Source organism: Girardinichthys multiradiatus, chromosome X, assembly GCF_021462225.1.
Source record: "Girardinichthys multiradiatus isolate DD_20200921_A chromosome X, DD_fGirMul_XY1, whole genome shotgun sequence".
NCBI classification, from domain to species: Eukaryota; Metazoa; Chordata; class Actinopteri; order Cyprinodontiformes; family Goodeidae; genus Girardinichthys; species Girardinichthys multiradiatus.
Window position 1 is genome coordinate 3,028,258 of NC_061817.1, and position 20,638 is coordinate 3,048,895.

Sequence of the window (20,638 nt, forward strand, 5' to 3'; positions counted from 1 at the left end):
TGCTGGTGTTGGTCCACTGTGTTTTATCAAGGGCAGGGTCAATGCAGCTAGCTATCAGGAGATTTTGGAGCACTTCATGCTTCCATCTGCTGAAAAGCTTTATGGAGATGAAGATTTCATTTTTCAGCACCTCCTGGCACCTGCTCACAATGCCAAAACCACTGGTAAATGGTTTACTGACCATGGTATCACTGTGCTCAATTGGCCTGCCAACTCTCCTGACCTGAACCCCATAGAGAATCTGTGGGATATTGTGAAGAGAACGTTGAGAGACTCAAGACCCAACACTCTGGATGAGCTAAAGGCTGCTATCGAAGCATCCTAGGCCTCCATAAGACCTCAGCAGTGCCACAGGCTGATTGCCTCCATGCCACGCCGCATTGAAGCAGTCATTTCTGCAAAAAGATTCCCGACCAAGTATTGAGTGCATAACTGTACATGATTATTTGAAGGTTGAAGTTTTTTGTATTAAAAACACTTTTCTTTTATTGGTCGGATGAAATATGCTAATTTTGTGAGATAGGAATTTTGGGTTTTCATGAGCTGTATGCCAAAATCATCCGTATTAAGACAATAAAAGACTTGAAATATTTCAGTTAGTGTGCAATGAATCTAAAATATATGAATGTTAAATTTTCATCATTACATTATGGAAAATAATGAACTTTATCACAATATGCTAATATTTTGAGAAGGACCTGTACATGTCAGGAAATAGGGTTGTTGGCTCTGTGCTCTGTGTTCTGTTTGGTTCCAGTTCTGCAGATACTCCACCAGAGGGCTTCCTGTAGTCGGCTGCTGGCCTGGGCGTGTCATCTCCTGCTGCACCTCCTGACAGGTGCAGCTCATCACGTGCAATCAGCCTCATTCTAGTGGCAGCATAAAGGCGCAGAAAGCCAGTCACTCTTGAGTGTTAACCATCACTGATAACGTCAAGCCTCCTTCTGAGCATTATTCTGAGCTTTTTGTGAACCAACCTGAGCATCCTACCAGAACCATCTCTCATCTGAAGAACCAACAGTAATTCTTGTGTCTCTTCTTTCCTGAAGGTATTACTCAGTTCCAGTTCCTACGTGCAGTTTCTCCTGTGAACTTACCTCTGCCATTATAAATACCTCCGTTGTTACCTGGATCACATTTCCACGACTGGCTTCCGTTCCGCTGACCAACCTATCCATTTTCAACCTTGTCTTCTGCACTACTGGTTCACCCAGTATCACTGCAGTCTTCATTACCGTCTGGATTTCATCAACGCTGAGGAACAAACATCCATTCACCGGACTCCACGCTGTTAACAACCCCATCAACCACTCACCTTCCCCCTGGCGGACATCACACATCATCTAGTAAGCTCCTTTCTTCTCCGTTCTCTGGATTCCCCTTCTCACCAATGTCTCTCTTTCAGAGCTCCTGGTTCTCCATGTTGCTGTTTCTCCCCAGACCAGACTCTCTGCTGCACATTATTCATTGTATTTAATAAATGGAGTTTAGACGAAAATTCAGAATGAAAGACTCACCGTCACTGCCTCCACCATCCAATGACTCTTCTGTGGGTCTCCCGGCCTTCCAATCAGCATCCTGTCCGTCTGATTCTCCATCCAATCACCTTCCAACGCCTCGCTTTTAAAGGACCTTCAGCAGTGTTCATCCTCGCTTGTCAGCTGAGCTCATCCCTCCTCCACCCCACCTCCACCATCTTCATTCCCAGCTACTCCTAGCTTCCTCGCTCCCTGGCCGCCAATCCATCACCTGTGTCGAATCAGAGGGAAGACATCTCTAAATCTAAGCCTTACAAATGATCATCTTAGCTCATGTCATTCTCAGCATTCATGTCTTCCTCCCAGGTTCGAGCGCCAAAGAAATAACCATGCAATTTCTCATCATTAAAATTTTTCTAATTGCCTTCCCTTTCTTTGTGAGTCTTTTCAGACTGAAAAATCATTTAACTAATTCCGACTCTCCTGAGAGCTTTTCTGCATGTGGGTCAGAAGTCTTAACAAAACAATGACACTACAGTTAATAATTCTAAAACTGGCTGTACACCACACAAAATATTTCTGTCAACCACTTTGAAAGCAGTGCATTTCTTTTACGACAGCGTACGTATACTCTGTGTCACACAAACTGCTTGGTGAGGAAAATTTTGCTCGGTAGGGAAAAAGTCTTCACATTAAACTGTTTTCTATCTGACACTGAGCTGATAGCCACCGCACGGTGCGAAAGGTCCCCTGGTGGAGAAGAAACAGGGCTAGGTGACCAATTAGCTCATCAAACTTGCTACTATCTATTTGGAAGTGTTTCCCGCTGTCCATCATCTTCATGTCCTTTACTAGGTATTACATTCCTTTTTCTGTGTCCCTAGTTGCTATGAGGCAAATTAGCTCTTCCTCCTTGTCTGATGTCGGCATGGTAGAAATTGTGGGACACACACACACACACACACACACGCACACACACACACACACACACACACACACACACATACACAAACGGTACAGTATTTGTCATGCGAAATGTAGGAAATTGGTATGCTCAAATTGAAATCTGAAATGTCAAACATACATGCACAGTACGCCCGACTCTGTGGTAACCTCTAGACGTCCAGTAAAAATATTTTCAACATGGTTGAAGTAACACAGTTCTTGCGGGTTAAAGGTCAGATCTGAAATTTTTGTAATTTTATAGTTACTTGTCTAAAGTACCTAATTTTTAGAGTCAGATAAATACAATTTTTAAAACAGCTGTAACTGTAATAAACTTGACTGGATGAGGACCCTTGCTAGTACACACAGTAAGGAGGGTAAGGTATGTAAAAAAAAAATCCACAGTTCACTGAGAACCACAGCAAAGAGTGGTCTTTTAGGGTCGCCATGTCTTTATAACACCAATCAGCAAATATCTTCAGTGATGTAAAAAGTATGTGCCCACATATAGATCTCTTTTTGCTTTTTTGTCAAATTTCAGTTTTTCAGATCATCAATTACAATTTTATATCATACAAAAAATAACATGAGTATATACAATATGCAGTTTTGAAATTCAGATTTTTTTGTATTGCTCTGACTCTAAACATAGCTAATAACTAAATCTAATTAAACTGTAAAGGTGCCAATAAGTGTGGAACTGCTGGTTTTGTAATCCCATCAGGATCAGTATGTACAGCATTACTGCCAATTCCTTTCTGGGCCTTGCTGTTGTACTGAGCCTAATAATAATGTGCCTATCCTTCCTAATCAATGTAGTCAAGGGACTAATTAAAAAAACAAGATAAAACAGGCATACTATACTGTCCACCCATTGTCTATACCTTCTTATCCATGCAGGGTCATGGGAGAGCTGGTGCCTTTGTGTCTGGCGGTCATAGGGCGAGAAGTAGGGTACACCTTGAACAGGTTGCCAGGCCATCACAGAGCACCCCAGAGACACACTGTACAAACAGCCATAAACATTTATATCTAAAGACCTTACAGAGACACAAATTAATCTAACAGTCATGTTATTGGACTGTGAGAGGAAGCCAGAATACCCATAGAGAACCCACACATGTAGAAAGAGCCCAGGCTGTAATTCGCACCTTGTAATTTGGCAGTTTTTATTTAGACTCTGGTCCATACGTTATTTGAAAGAACTATTTTTCAGTGTTGTTTTTCAGTTTTTTGTTTGTTTTTATTATTATGTCAACAATTAATTGCCTTGTTTGGCTATCAATAGCTGTTACTAAAAGTACCCAAGGGTATTTATTAATAAAGCTGAGTGATTTATGATTAAACTCCCAAGTCAGGGCACCACCGGTTTATCAGAAATCAATAGACACCTTTTCATTCCATGTACATTATTGATTTATAAACACTAACCAAGATGAGGTGTGCTATTGTAATGAATTAGTTAACCAAAAAACGGATGTTCTCAATCAGCAAATGTAATAGCTAGAAAAACAGCACGAGTTGAAAAGCATTTCTTGTATATAATGCTGATGGTAATTGTGATAACAATAATCGTTTCTTAGAATAAGGATCTTCAGCAGTTGCTACTTCTGTTGTGTATCATTTTATTTTGAAAGTTGGCATAGAATGTGATAAATCCAGTTTTGGCAACCACTATTGGGAGCCTGGGCTCTAGGTGTCTCATTCATTAAACACTGTGAGACCTGAGAGCACGCTGTTTTTTCTGAAATCGATATTTCTGTTATTCAATTCAATTTAGTTCAAAAATACTTTATTCATCCCAAAGTGAAATTAAATGTTGTTGTACCTCATATTATGCAGGTTTCTGCAAAGAGCCGTTGTAGATGCTGATGGTTGTTCTTCATTTTATGAAAAATCCTTCTTTGCTCGGTGATCTCCAGAGGTTCTAGAGGAGTCACCAGAACAGAGCCAGCTTTCTTTATCAGCTTGTTGAGCTTTTTTAAGTCCCTGGCTCTGATGCTGCTTCCCCAGCAGAAGATGGTAGAAGAGATCAGACTGTCCACAACAGACTTTTAGAAGATATCTTGTGCAAACACCAAAAGACCTAAGCCTTCTTAAGAAGTACAGTCTGCTCTGTCCCTTCTTGTAAACGGCTTCACAGTTGCATCTCCACTACAATCTGTTGTCCAGGTGAACACCGAGGTATTTATAATCCTCCAATACCTCCACTTCTTCTCCCATGATGGAAATATCCTATTCCTGTTTCCCTAAAATCTTTGATAGTTTTTACACCATGCCACAAAGCGGTCCACCAGCTCCCTGTACTCAGCTTCTTGTCCATCCCTGATCCATCCCACAACTGCAGAGTCATCCGAGTATTTCTGCAGATGACAGAGGAGTCTGTCTTGTACTGGAAATCTGAAGTCTACAGAGCGAAATGGAATGGGGAGAGTACAGTCTCCTGTGGTGCTCCTGTGGGTATAACACAAACACTGCATACATATAAAGAATAACAATAAAATATTTAATTTTAGATCATTAGTTAAAACGTTAGTTGATACCTAACATCAACTTTCAACTAAAACTACAAAGGGGCAGTTAGCGCAAACAGAATAATTCTGAACTCAGCAGTATCACAGTCAAGCGTGTGTATGTATGTTTATGTTTGTGAGTATATACACTGAGCAAAAATATACGCAACACTTTTATTGTTGCTCCCAGTTTTCATGAGCTAACCCCAAAGATCTTAGACTTTTTCTATTTACACTAAAGTCCGATTTCTCTCAAACGTTGTTCACAAATCTGTCTAAATCTTTGTTAGTTAACACTTCTCCTTTGCTGAGATAATCCATTTACCTCACAGGTGTCGAAACGAAATAGGCATCACATTTCTGCCAAAATGACATCACTCTCCCCCTCTCCATAGGTAAAGGAGCTCAGGATATTTTCCCCTTCTTTTCCAAGCGTATAAACCAGCATGCTTACATGAACCGGGTCATTGTCTTTGTCCAGTTTAGTAGCAGTCCTGTGCCGAGTGAAGCATTTCTTCCAGTCAGGCCACTCTACCAGCTTCTCAAAGCTAAGGCTGTCTGCCAGGTAAAGCTATGCCATCTTCTGACACCAGATGCTAAACTTTTCTGTTTACCTTAAAGAGGCGCTCTAGACTTCTTTGTGCAACACTGGCACATTTGTTGAACATTGACAATGGAGTTATGGTACATTTTGCTGCCAGGGTGGAACTACAACAACTGTTTCCTCTCTCCCTGTGAATGCAGACATCAGTCATCTGTTGTAAAGCAGATGCCATAAAACCAACTAAATGACCATTTTTTTAAGTCATGGCATGTCAATAAAATACAGTAAACTCAAGAGAGCTTTAGTCTTGTATACTGTGAGTTGCTTTATGAAGTTGAGATGAAGTTTTGTAATTGTTAATTTTAGGAACCCTGTTGTGTAGCTCACTTTTTAGAAAACACAATAATTATGGGGACCTTTCTTCTGTTAGTTTGTAAATTCCTGATTAGCTGATGCAGTTACCCAAAGTTATCTCCAGGGGTGCTGTGTTAATATGCAAATTATACCAAAAGACATTTAAATGTAAATTATTTTTTGTATTTATGATTTAAAATCTATCTGACCACCCTCCAATCATTTTTAATGCAAGATTTAAATGAACATCGACCTCTTCCTGTCACTTTAAAACATCCACTTAGTATAGCATGTATACAGGCAAATTATCCTTACTTACAGCATTTGCCACACACACACACACACACACACACACACACACACACACACACACACACACACACACACACACACACACACACACACACACACACACACACACATTTAAGCATGGTGGGGTACTGTGTTGTGTGCCCCCTGGGTATATATGTGATGGAGAGTAGGAAGAGGGTCGTTGCCCTGCTGTTGAACTCTCAATGTTTCTCCTCATTCATCTGTCTTTATTTTGTAGCACTAGTGGCCCTTATTTTTTAAGATGACCAGTGGAGAGACAAAGAGAGAGAGAGAGGGGACTCGAACATACGATGGCTGTGTCGAGGGCTAAAGCCTCTGTATATTGGTCGTGCCCTTTTTTTTCCCTGTGCCACCTTCATGTCCTATTCATCTGTTTTTTTCTCTGATTAATGCATTTCTGCATTAGTGGCAATTCATTATTATTCTGTTAAATAATTTAGATTTTTTGATTTGAATGAAAACAAGCTGCCTGCTATCATACTGAAACACACCTGTTGCTTAAACATTTTTAGAAAGATTTCATAGGGGAGGACTATCAGATGTAGAATTACAATGTAAATGTATTTTATATACCTACATGAAGTGTAGTGATTTACAATACAATGTGGACAATGACAACATCCTAAACATTTGTATGGATCAATAATTTGTTACCTTTCTAAATTAGGAGAGGAAAGGATCAGCTTTATGCCATTACTCATTAGCGCTCTCTCTCTCTCTCTCTCTCTCTCTCTCTCTCTCTCTCTCTCTCTCTTAGTATGGTGTAGGGCCTCCTTTTGCAGCCAATACAGCGTCAATTCGTCTTGGGAATGACATATACAAGTCCTGCACAGTGGTCAGAGGGATTTTAAGCCATTCTTCTTGCAGGATAGTGGCCAGGTCACTACGTGATACTGGTGGAGAAAAACGTTTCCTGACTCGCTCCTCCAAAACACCCCAAAGTGGCTCAATAATATTTAGATCTGGTGACTGTGCAGGCCATGGGAGATGTTCAACTTCACTTTCATGTTCATCAAACCAATCTTTCACCAGTCTTGCTGTGTGTATTGGTGCATTGTCATCCTGATACACGGCACCGCCTTCAGGATACAATGTTTGAACCATTGGATGCAGATGGTCCTCAAGAATGGTTCGGTAGTCCTTGGCAGTGATGTGCCCATCTAGCACAAGTACTGGGCCAAGGGAATGCCATGATATGGCAGCCCAAACCATCACTGATCCACCCCCATGCTTCCATGCTGGTGGAAACAGGAGAGTTGAGGTGCACATTTAATTCTGCCGTGATTTGGGCAGCCGCGGTTTTATGTTTTTTGGATACAATCCGGATTAGCACCTGAACATCCCTTTCAGACAGCTTCCTCTTGTATCCACAGTTAATCCTGTTGGATGTGGTTCGTCCTTCTTGGTGGTATGCTGACATTACCCTGGATACCGTGGCTCTTGATACATCACAAAGACTTGCTGTCTTGGTCACAGATGCGCCAGCAAGACGTGCACCAACAGTTTGTCCTCTTTTGAACTCTGGTATGTCACCCATAATGTTGTGTGCATTTCAATATTTTGAGCAAAACTGTGCTCTTACCCTGCTAATTGAACCTTCACACTCTGCTCTTACTGGTGCAATGTGCAATCAATGAAGACTGGCTACCAGGCTGGTCCAATTTAGCCATGAAACCTCCCACACTAAAATGACAGGTGCTTCAGTTTCATTGTCCAACCCCTGTATATATATAAATATTTACATTTTCTTTTTCTTTACTTTCCTTTATTGTGCCACTGCAGAGTACTTTTCTTTCATCATGCAAAGCTCTTTGCATTGTCTTGTTGAAATCTGATATACAAGAAACTTGCCTTGCTTAGATATCAGTGTTTCCAAAAGGAAAAGCAATACATCATTATGCATTGAAAACAAAACCTTTTTTCTTTATAGTGAGACATGTTCAATGTGTGTCTTTTTATTGTGATTCAAAAATGTGATTTGGAAAAGAGGATTTTTTATGCTGATTTATTTGATTTCTTGTAAAGACCTTTCTCTCTGAATGCAAGCTTTATGTTCCACAAGAGTCAGCAGACGACTATAAAACTGACCCAAAGGATCCTTTAACCCTTTTTCTGCAATAGGCAATGAGGTGACCCTTGACTTCATACTGCATTGACCTGTGTTTGACACCAGCCTGACCATCCCATGACCCTCTGGCCAGAAAGTGACAATGTTGTTTTCAGGGAATTTTGCATAACATTTTTTTATTCAATATACAAGTATTACTTGGAAGTGAACTAAACAGCAACAAACATCAACGAACAGGTAAGCAAACAGGTGCTTGCTGGCATGCCTGGCCAAAAATGGATACTGCGGCTTTTGTTTCTATGGTGTTTATACAGTAGTCATAACAAAGGTAATATAGCAATAGCTCTGTAAATATATGCTCTGTGTCTTACCCAATATTTTATTTGCAGAAAAATACATGTGGGAAAATCAAAAAATGAACAACAGCGGTATTCTGTTTATTTGCTTCAGGTATCAGATCCTGGGTATATTCATTCTGCCTCACAATTATCCCAAACAAAAAGAAGTTCAGAATTTATATTTATCTGAAAGTGATGAACCAAATAGCTAAGACTCATTCTTATTTGTTGCTTATTTGTTGAAAACTTTGAGCCTAATAATTTCTATACCAAATTAAAATAAATCAAAATCATAAAAAAACAAAATGTCTGCCAATTGATGCCTCAACAATGGAAATAAATTATTTACAATCTAAAATAATAGAGGTTTAATGCCTTCAAAAATATTAAGAGGATCTGCAGTGGGTGATAAAATCCTACAAAATATTGCAGTTTTCTATTTGCTCTATGTGACGCATCCTTGGTTCTACTGAAAGGTTCTGCATATATTGAAATTATTATTATTATTATTGGTTTAAGATGCATTATTAAATTTCTGTTATTAATCTCATAACTTTGCAACTGATGGTAATCTAATCTAATATTTAATTTATTCTAAATTAAATTATATAATTTAACTTGAATTAGCAAAGAGTTTTCATTATTTATTCAATTTTTCACGCAAGCTGTGGCGTTAAAAGTGGATAGAAGTGTAGAGGTAGAAGCTTCTGTGATGAGCACAGACTCTTAACAGTACTCTTTATTGTCCCTTCTTTGAACCCAGGCTCTGGTCTGTCTTTGGGAGCTGACCCCCAACTGAACTCGACTGGAGGTTAAAGATCAGGGTTGAAGTCCAGGTTACCGTCCTTTGTGAGTTCACTCTCTGTGAGCACAGAACCACCTGCTGAACAACACTGATTCATGTTAATGTAATTACATTTATAAATGTAGTTATTTAAAACAACACTTATTTGGGCTTTCATGAAATTGTATGTTTTGTATTTGTATAGTCTTGACCAAAAGTAATTATTTTTCAAAATAATTAGTCTTTTTGTTGTTTTAGGTTTCTTCCATCCATCATCAGTGCCACTGAATGGAGACTGTCAACTGAAAAGTGTCTAGAGCTCTTGGTCTGCCAGGTTTCTGACCGTATATGTAAAGAGACAGGGTGATAATGGATTTACTCTTTTGGGTGCTCGCAGTATGATAAGCAAAATACTGCTTTCTCTCAAACCCCCAGTGGGTCGTGGCCGATGGCGTGAGAGGATGGATACTGCGGCTTTTGTTTCTATTATGTTAATACAGTAGTCATAACAACGGTAATATAGCAATAGCTCTGTAAATATTTGCTCTGTGTCTTACCCAATATTTTATTTGCAGAAAAATACATGTGGGTTAGGGTTAACGTGAGACTGACTCTTGGCTGAAGTTGCATCGCCACTAGATGACCCTTGTTTATGGCTTACAGCTGAATATGAGTGCATCAGAAGATGACAATGTGGCCACTGTTTTGCCCAAACAGCTGTTTGTGTGTGTGTTGAAGAAATAAAATCTAATCGCAATTTGTTTTCTGTCTGTTTTTAGAAAAAAATTAATTGAGAGTTAAAGAAAAGAGTGAGTGGGACAGAAAGTAAGCTGGTTGAAAAATGTGTCTGTGTTGAATATTATTGAAGAGGCAGTCATAGTTACCATTTGAATGTATCTCCCATCCTTAAGAGCTTGTTTCTCTGCCACTAGATGACATTAATATGCACCAATTCATCCTAATAAAAGGTAGATCTGATGATACCTTCCTGCAGAGACATGTTCAGTTTTTCTAAAGACTCAGACTAAGATTATATTCATGTTTGTGATTTGTTTGGGAGACTGTTTGGCAAAAATATTAAGCAACTGAATCCACCCTCACTGAGTTGTTGTTTTATTGATTTTCAAAAAGCCAGCAGAGAAACCATACAACAAAATATTTTTTCAATTGTAAATGAGCCAGGGAATGTGATTATTTACCTGATCTTCAATTGCATTTAAGACAGTATTAGTGTTGTGAAAGATCAGTGTAGTTGAGAGGACACAGGCTGAACGTTAATTAATTAATTCGTCAATTCATAGTTCACTATTCTTAACCTAATTCTAAACGCCAACATAAACAGCTGTTGTTATTAAGTAATTGTTTTTTATGAATTAAATCTTAAAAATATGTAGCTTATGGTGTCATGCACCAATCAAAATGATTTTTTCATTGCTTAGCATGGGCATTGCCAGCTTATAGCTGTTTTACATCCGTTTAATTCTTTGTTGACATAAACTACATTTAATTTGGTTGCAAACTTGCATCCACATGTTTTTCAGCTTTAAGTGTCAGAAAACAATATCAGTCTGAATGGCTTGTTCTTGTCACCCAAGGTTATCCAGTCCATCGCAGGTCAGCATAGAGACAAATAGGATGGACAACCATCTCTGCACACATTCACTTCAATGGGCAATTTAGATAGACCAATTTACCAAACATGCATATTTTCCAACTGTGGGAGGAAGCTGAAGTACCCAGAGAGAATCTACCCTTGCATGAGGAGAACAGCCTTAAGGGTCCCACAGAGTCGGGCATACTTGACTCCGCAGGCATACTCAAGTTGGACTTATTGCGCAAAGCTCAGCTTTTACAACCAAATACTTGGTGTCACACAATAAAGTGCTTGGCAAACCAACATTACAAAATCTAAATCACTTTTACAAACTTAAAGACAAATTAACATTTCAGAAAACAATTTAACAAGATGCGAAACATTTTTACAAGTACTGAAACAAATTTACATTTCAGAAAACAAATTAATATTTCAGAAAACAATTAAAAAAGATGCAAAACACTTTGACAGGTACTGAAACAAATTTACATTTCAGAAAACAAATTTACATTTCAGAAAACAAATTAATATTTCAGAAAACAATTTAACAAGATGCAAAACACTTTTACAAGTACTGAAACAAATTTACATTTCACAAAATCAACCGGTAAGGGAATGTACCAATGCCGAGGCTGACCCGGAAGTCAGCCTCAGGGGCTGCATCCTTCGAAGGTCTACGTGGGCTGGGTCCTTCGTCGACTGCTAAAATCAGCACCATAGAAAGAGAAAGGGTCCTTCTATGGCGCTGGCTAAAACCACGGGGGCCGGAAGTGAGCAGCTGCGGATTGGGACGGTCTAGCCTTTACCAGCTGTTCCCGCCCTCACCTCAGCGTAACAGCTGTCGCCTAGCAACCGTAGCTGCGAGGAGAAAAAAGCAGTTAAAGCAGAATGGAGCCGAACTTCTGGTAGTTTTATTTTTAATTTTTGAGGAACTTCAGCAGTTTTATCGTCATTGCAGACATCTCCTTTATTTTATCTCCGGCTGAGAGACAATCAGCTGTTCAGGTAAAAAAGATGTTTGACTTAACTTAACTAGCCAATAAACAAATAGATAGCAACTTTATGGCTAATGTATGTCAACATATTTTATATATATATATATAAACAACAACTTTCAATTTTAAGATAGATTGGAATTATAAAGTATTTGATCCCCTATGGCTGGTCTTAGATAATTATATAATAATGCAGTGTTTTTGGTGTATTAGCATCTACTTGCTTAAAATATCCAGAAGCATGCCTTAAAAATAATGTGTTTTTCTATCTCCATTCTTCCCTTTTCTAGACCAGACCCCTTTACTGCAGAATCAACCTGAGTGTCCCAGTCTTGAAACGTTTCTTCAACCAGGAGGACACCAGGCCCAATTTTCGGCTGAGCAGGGAGTCTCTGGCAGTGCTGCTTAATCTTTTGCACCAGGATAGGCAACATGGATGGGGTGCTACTACTGAGACCTTGGTTTTTCTTTTCTGGCTGGCAAGTTGCACATCCTACAGAGTGGTTTGCAGAGTGTTTGGGATGCCTCGCTCTACTGTCCATTGCATCGTCCACAGAGTTACAGAGGAGATCGTGGCTATTCGTCACCAGGTCATCTACCTTCTAAAGACCCCTGAGGACTTGAAGGCAGTGTCCCGTGAGTTTGCAGGGCTGGCACGCCACAGAGCTTTTCTTAAAGCTGTGGGTGCAATTGACGGCTGCCATATCCGCATCAGGTGTCCAAGCAGCCCTGATGGTCAGTGCTACAGGAACAGGAAACTCTTCCCTTCCATAATCCTGCAAGCAGTTTCTGACCATTGGAGCCATTTTATTGACACGTATGTGGGCTGGCCTGGGTCAGTCCATGACTCTAGGGTGCTCCGCCACAGCCCACTGTACAGTTTATCCTCCTCCAGGGCATTTTAAACCTTGCTGATGGAGGGTACCCATGCCTCCAATATCCACTCCCCCTCATCACTCCCTACAAGAGGACAATACAAGGTGTGGGAGCCCAGCGCTCTAACAGCCATCATTCCAAAAACATGCTTTATAATAGAGCGTGTTTTTGGAATGATGAAAACCAGATTCAGGGCCATCTTCCTGACAGCGCTGGAGGTGCACCACACCTTTGTACCTCATGTAAGTTTTGACCTAGATCCATTTTATATATACATTATACATAATATATACACATACACACATATGCACCCTCTTTTAAATTGTTTTCAGGTCATAACAGCATGCGCCATCCTCCACAACATCTTCCTTGGTGCTGGGGATGTCATGGCCCCACAGGATGACGCAGAGGAGGCTGTAGAAGAGGATGAGGGTGAGGTCGGAACTGAGGCCGTCAGCGGTGCTCTCTGGAGGTGTCTGCCCTGGAGGGGGTACCACCAGAACATGACTACTGTGTCCAGTCAAGTATAATATTAAAGATGTGAGGGGTATAACTAATTGTAATATTTTGTGAGCACCATCTTCTAATTCTGCATTTTCCGATTACCTCTTAATGATGTGGCGGCCGTCAATTCAGCCAGCCCTTTAAACCCACTTGATGGACGATACCGTGGACAGCGGAGAGAGGCATCACAAACATCTGCAGACCACCTGTGTGATGCTTCACTCACCATCCAGAAAGACTAACCACAGGTCTCAGTTGCAGCATCCCATCCAAGTCTCTGACCTTGCGAGAGATTTAGCCACACCACCAGACTTTCTGTTCAGAAAGACATCTGCCTCTTTGTTCTGTTGAAGAGGTGTTCCTGGAACCGGTCACTCAGGTTGACGCTGCTGTCGCCACTGGAAATACTTGTACATAGTTTTATTTTATGCCTTTTGTCTTGTGGTTATAATCAGTCTGACAGAGGGAGGTATCTCAATCATTGTGGTTTTTAGTATAACAATGACCATCAGTGGGACCCTTTGTGAGGTGCCTTGAGATGACATTGTTGTAAATAAGCGCCGTTTAACTAAATAATCTGAACTGAATCTATCTGTGTAGTTATGCTGCTACAGGCTTAGGCTGCTGGAGGACATAACGACCACTTTCACCCTCTTCGCTACATTCTCACACTACTCTCCAATTGTGCATTGTTTGCTGTTATTTCAGCTTTTAACTTTGTTCTCTCTTTTCTCTTCCTAGAAACTACACCTGGACTGGCTCTGTGTCTACCTGTGACACCTTTCTGGAGAGGGGAATCGTCCGAGCTTCTGCTGGCAACAACTTAATGCTCACCCTCTACCGATGATCCACATAGCCCTGTCTTTTAGTGTTTAACCCTTTCTCTCTCCTAGACATGGAAATTGACTGAGCTTTTACTGTAACTAATTATATGTGCTCTCTTTCAGACTCTAACCTTGAAAACTGGCTCAGAGTTTATCTGTTCTTTCTTTCTAGGTGAAACGACTAAAGGAGCTATATCCATTAACATTGACTTTTCCTTCCCATAGAAAGTACTTCTGGATCAGTGCTTCTGTGTTCTTTTTGTATCTCTGCTCTGTTCTCTCAAACCCCCACTCGATCGTGGCAGATGGCCGCTCACACTGAGCCTGGTTCTGCTGGAGGTTTCTTCCTGTTAAAAGGGAGTTTTTCCTCTCCGCTGTCACTACATGCATGCTCAGTATGAGGGATTGCTGCAAAGTCAACACCAGTGACTGTCCACTGTCTCTACATGGTCATCCGGGAGGAGGGAATGCTGCAAGTCACTGACTGGATGCAATCTGCTGGGTTTCCTTAGATAGAAAAACCTTTTATCCAATTTGAATAAAAAGCTAACTCCGACTGCACTGTTCAATTGTTAGGATTAATTGGAATGTATGTACCCGACTGTTGTGAAATGCCTTGAGACAACATGTGTTGTGAATTGGCGCTTTATAAATAAAACCGAATTGAATTGAAAATTGTAATCTTGATCTGTTTGAATGTTTTCTTCCCCCATTCTGTTTAAAGTGCTGTTTGTATTTTTCATAATAAATTCTGTTTATAACTTTAAATTAAGTTGATGTATTGTTAGATCAAATGTAAATAACATTAGTGACAAAAACTATTTTGAAATTTATTAGAACACCTTAAAACTTTAAGAAACAATCTGAAATAAACTTAATATTTCTTATGTAGCACCTTATTTTGGTGCCATTCTTTGGAAAACAGTCTGTCCAATCTCTGTGCCCTCATGTCCTCTGCTTCTCTCTGTGCCCTCGTGTCCTCCCCGATTAACTCCATCATCTCCTCATATCTGTCCCTCTTTCTTTTCTGACCCCTTCCTGCTGGCTCACTGTCTTCCTTCTCCATCTGGTTGCCCACCGCTCCGCTTGGCCCTGGAGTGTCCTCAGGGATGGAGGCAATTAGGACAGGAGGTGTTGTGGAAGGCCTCTGTCCCACCACCTCATCCATAAGGACAAATGAGGGTCAATAGCAGCAGTGGGCTCTTCACTGACTCCCTCTCCTGACCCTGGATACTTGCAATCCTAAAGTTAGATGGAATAAAAAAAACAGAGAAACCAACAAGACTTTTAGAAATATTTTTTTATTTGTGTGTGACATGAGAGCTTCTGAACATACTCTAAAATCTTTTTTTTTTTCAAATTGTCCCACATTATTTTGGCCTGCAAACGGGTGACCTTCCCCTGTTGGTCCATCTTCTCCAGACTTGTCCTAAACCGAAAGAAGTATGTTAATCACTGGATGGATATTTATGAAAGTTAGAAAGATAGGAGTTATTGAAACTGGACAGAAACCGACTGCAAAGAATGTTATTGTACCTCCAAGCCACGGTAGCTGAGTTTTTAGCTCCATTAAAAAGGTGGTGGTTCTCACCCCTGAGCTTAATAAACTGGCCCGTCTGTTCCTTTGTACCTAACAAAAATATGAAAATACCAAAAAAAACATCTTGCTTAATATCAGAGCAAAAATAAAGCCTTTTTAAATTTTACATTTGTCTTAATTTGAAGAAAATATTAAAATATTTCTATGCAAATGTCTAAAACAAGCTCTTTCAAACTTTTAACTTCTTTATTGAGATTCACTTACATTTGGAAGTGTATTCCTTGTCGGGTTTACCTGGAATCAGAAATTATAATGCTAGCTGAATTATAAATAAACTTTTAAAACATATAGCACATTTCTTCATCAAAAATGAATATTGGAAAGCTTATTTATTCTCAATCACACTATCCAGTGATACAGTTAGATTACATAAAACTGTCCATGTATTCTGGTTAACCTTAATATCACCTGAAATTTAAATTGATTTTCAGTAACAATTAAAATAATATAAACTGTTAGAAATCACTTGTGTTAAACGTTCACTGTGATGACTGCCAGCGGGAGCTTAGTGCCGGGAGTCCAGTCAGATATCTCCAAGTATAGCTTGCCTCACTGCCGGGAAGGCTGGCGAGGCGAGCCAATTACTACGCCGGGAGCGGAAAACTCCAAACACGTCGGAGCACGTTTGAAATTAAGCGATGTCTAGATAAATCAAGCAGATATTTCACGTCTACATAGTTATATTCCCACACTAAAAACATTGTAGAAGTTAATTTGTATCACAGAAAGTGTAATTTTCCACAATTTACTAACAGCTTTTGCTGCTATGGTCCGCCATGGCTTCCCCTGCTTGACCAATCCGCTTCGACCCGCAATGAATGATGGGAAATGATGGGCCGCGAAGGATACTCACGACCCATCCTTCAAATCGGGCAAAAGAAGGACACATTTGTCAGCCGCATTTGAGGGACTCTCGGAATGATTCATGAATTGGGACAGCCTTCGTCGCCGCGCTGTAACGTAATCGGCCTACAAATACGGCCTTCGAAGGATGCAGCCCCTGAAGGACACAATGAGTGCAACCGTTATCATTTCCGGGTCAGCCTCGGCATTGGTACATTCCCTTTCCGGTTGATTTTGTCAAATGTAAATTTGTTTCAGTACTTGTAAAAGTGTTTTGCATCTTGTTAAATTGTTTTCTGAAATATTAATTTGTTTTCTAAAATGTAAATTTGTTTTCTGAAATGTAAATTTGTTTCGGTACTTGTAAAAGTGTTTCGCATCTTATTAAGTTTTTTTCTGAAATGTAAATTTGTTTCGGTACTTGTAAAAGTGTTTTCCATCTTGTTAAATTGTTATCTGAAATGTAAATTTGTTTTCTGAAATGTAAACTTGTTTTGGTACTTGTAAAAGTATTTTGCATCTTGTTAAATTGTTTTCTGAAATGTAAATTTGTTTTCTGAAATGTAAATTTGTTGCGGTACTTGTAAAAGTGTTTTGCATCTTGTTAAATTGTTATCTGAAATGTAAATTTGTTTTCTGAAATGTAAACTTGTTTTGGTACTTGTAAAAGTATTTTGCATCTTGTTAAATTGTTTTCTAAAATGTAAATTTGTTTTCTGAAATGTAAATTTGTTTCGGTACTTGTAAAAGTGTTTCGCATCTTGTTAAGTTGTTTTCTGAAATGTAAATTTGTTTCGGTACTTGTAAAAGTATTTCACATCTTGTTAAGTTGTTTTCTGAAATATTAATTTGTTTTCTGAAATGTAAATTTGTTTCGGTACTTGTAAAAGTGTTTCGCATCTTGTTAAGTTGTTTTCTGAAATGTAAATTTGTTTCGGTACTTGTAAAAGTGTTTTGCATCTTGTTAAATTGTTTTCTGAAATGTAAATTTGTTTTCTGAAATGTAAATTTGTTTCGGCACTTGTAAAAGTATTTTGCATCTTGTTAAATTGTTTTCTGAAATGTAAATTTGTTTTCTGAAATGTAAATTTGTTTCGGTACTTGTAAAAGTGTTTTGCATCTTGTTAAATTGTTTTCTGAAATGTTAATTTGTCTTTAGGTTTGTAAAAATGTTTTAGATTTTGTAATGTTGGTTTGCACCCCCCGGCCACCGTATAAAAGAGATAAAAAAAACACTCCATGTATATATGTGAGATAAAAAAAAACATTAGTTTACCAAGAGAACCTAAGCAATGATGTTCCTAATTGTGGGGAAAAGAAAATATAAGTATAGGTTTTTACATATACTGTTGGTACTTGGGGTTTTTGGGGAATTATTTCTATTTTGGCTTTGCTTTTATTCATTTATTAAAGACATGTTGGGAACTGTGAGTTCAGGTTCTGCACAAATGATGTATTCAAATAATTTTAGAATCATTTATATAATTTGTACATTAAAACCTTCCTTTTACTGTGGCTGTATGTTGCAGGCAAACTGACAACAATGAAACATATTTTAAATTAGTTTTTAACTGAAAATACCAAAAACATCCTACAATGTTGCCATTAAAAGATTTTTCTGTGAATCCACAAATTTGAAGTATCTATTTAAGAAATATATTGAAGATTGATTGTAGTTTAAATTTACAAATTATTTTGTTAAAAATGAAAATCTGTGTACACTCCCTTAAAGAGAAACATTTGATTCGGACTGTAAGAAATGACAAAAGCTCCAGATTTAGGCAAGCATTACATGTTGCTTCCACCAAGTTTTGTGTATTTTCTTTATTTAAAATACCTGATTGATGCAAAGCTTTTTCAGCCTTCCCTGTAAAAAGATTTTGTTTCTTATCAGAAGTTCATAACACATAATAGGAGACGGTAAAATTCAAAGGCAAATTATCGTCAAAGAAAAGAGACAGACTTTGGTTCTTTTTCATCATTTCACCAAACAAAACAAGACAAAACCTGGAAAAGAGCCAAATGTGGAAAAGCTGTCTGCTCTTCACATTACAAAGGGCTGCCAGACACACTTTGCCTGGGAGGAAATGTGATTTATTTTGAGGAGTCATGTAATGATAAGAGGAAGAGAGGGGGTAGTGATGAAGAAAATAGAGGGATGTAACGAAGAAATGGAGAGAGAAAGAGAAAGGGGAGAACAAAGATGTCAGTTAAACAGATGGATTATTGTGCTGGACAGTATTTCATGTCCTACTGTGCTGCTGCTTGCCACTTGGATCACAGCAGGGTGTGTGTGTGTTGGTGTGTGTGTGTGTGTGTGTGGGCGAACATACTTATGCTCATTTGTATCAATCAGAAAGCATGCATGTTGCCCTTCAGTGTTAAAACAAGTGAGTAGTGTGTGCATTACTATATTCATGTTAAAGAAGCATCATTTAGTTTACACACACAGTCAAAATCTTTCTCTTTTGAATGAGAAACGAACATAAAAAAACCCTCAAAGTTTAGGGAATTCAATTAAGCAAAGAAGTACTAGATAAGCAAGTAGTAATTATGGCTAATGTTATTCAGCACATGTTCCTTTAAGTCGGTGTGACATCATTTGATGTCAAACATTTACCTAGAAGGTGTGTTTGTTGAGTGTTCACTGCTGCATCAGTGTGTATACACTGTTGTGTTCTGGAAAAACCTGGCACTTTCTGTAGTCTGTGATTACAATTAGTAATGGGCCTTATGTCTCTTTGAGGGAACCAAATCTTCAGGATCCATTCCTTTAATGGTAAACAACACTTAACTGTAAACCTTAACAACATACCTTAACCACATAAAGTGTGCAAACATCCAAATTACAAAATACCCCTGAAACAAAAGGCAGTATCTTGCTTTAAGGTTGCTTCTGTTACAGCTTCTTGTTACATAAGCATATTTGCATTTGGAAGGACAAGCTTCGTCCTCATCCTCTCTCCCGCTGCAAGCAGCCAGTGTTGGCATTGCAGCCCGATCGCACACAGAGCCATGCACGTGTCTGCCGCCATAACACGTGATGTAAAAAAACAGTGAACAATGAGCATGCTCGAGGTGGTATGCTCAGACCACCTCCCCTTTCTGTTTCAGTATTTAGTAACCTAGGAAATAAAAAAAGAATTTAAAATTAAATTACACTGAAAAAGGTAGCGGTGCAGTGCATGTAGAGCATTATAAGCAAGCAAAGTAGTAAAACACTTCTGTTACTAACTGCAACTCGAGTCCTGTAAAGCAAAGAGTAGCTCAAAATAATTGTTCGGGAACGTCACATCACTAGTTACAATAAATATACAACATATTGTAAAAACTATATTGAAATTGTTTATTGCTGTTGATATGACGTAATATGATTACTTGTATTTTTATTCAGAGCCACTTAGACATGAGATTTGCTGCTTGAAGTGTCAGTGTATTTCTGGTAATAAAATGAGTAATTGAGATGTCCTACATTCTGAAGACCAACTCACCCAGAAAGTTTGTTTCAGAGAGTTGCCTTTCAGTAATACCATTAACTTAATATTTTTTTTTTAACTGTGTTCTGTCCGGCAGAGTAGCACTTAGAGTGCCAAGAAGAAGTCCAACCGATTTACTTTCACCAGGGGAGCATAACAGCTAACGCTTTAATGCTCTGCTTGATATTTATAAAAGAAACATAATTATAAACTGCTTTGGGATTATTTCAATTGTTACGGACATGGAGATAGAAAGGAAAAGGAAAAAAATAAGAAGCACGAAAGAGAGAGAGGTGGGGCAAAAAGGAAAAAGAGAGAGAATACAATTCATTTCATTGATGGGATGGCAACCTGTCCAGGATCAACCAACCCACCCACCCTTCCACACACACACACACACGCACACACACACACACACACACACACACACACACACACACTCTTGTTTTACTATATGTAGTGAGGACCATGTGTTGACTCCCATTGACTTCCATTGATTTTCAGTCATTTTCAACCCTTTCTATGCCCTAACCCTGACAATAACCCTAAACCTAACCATTACCAGTGCA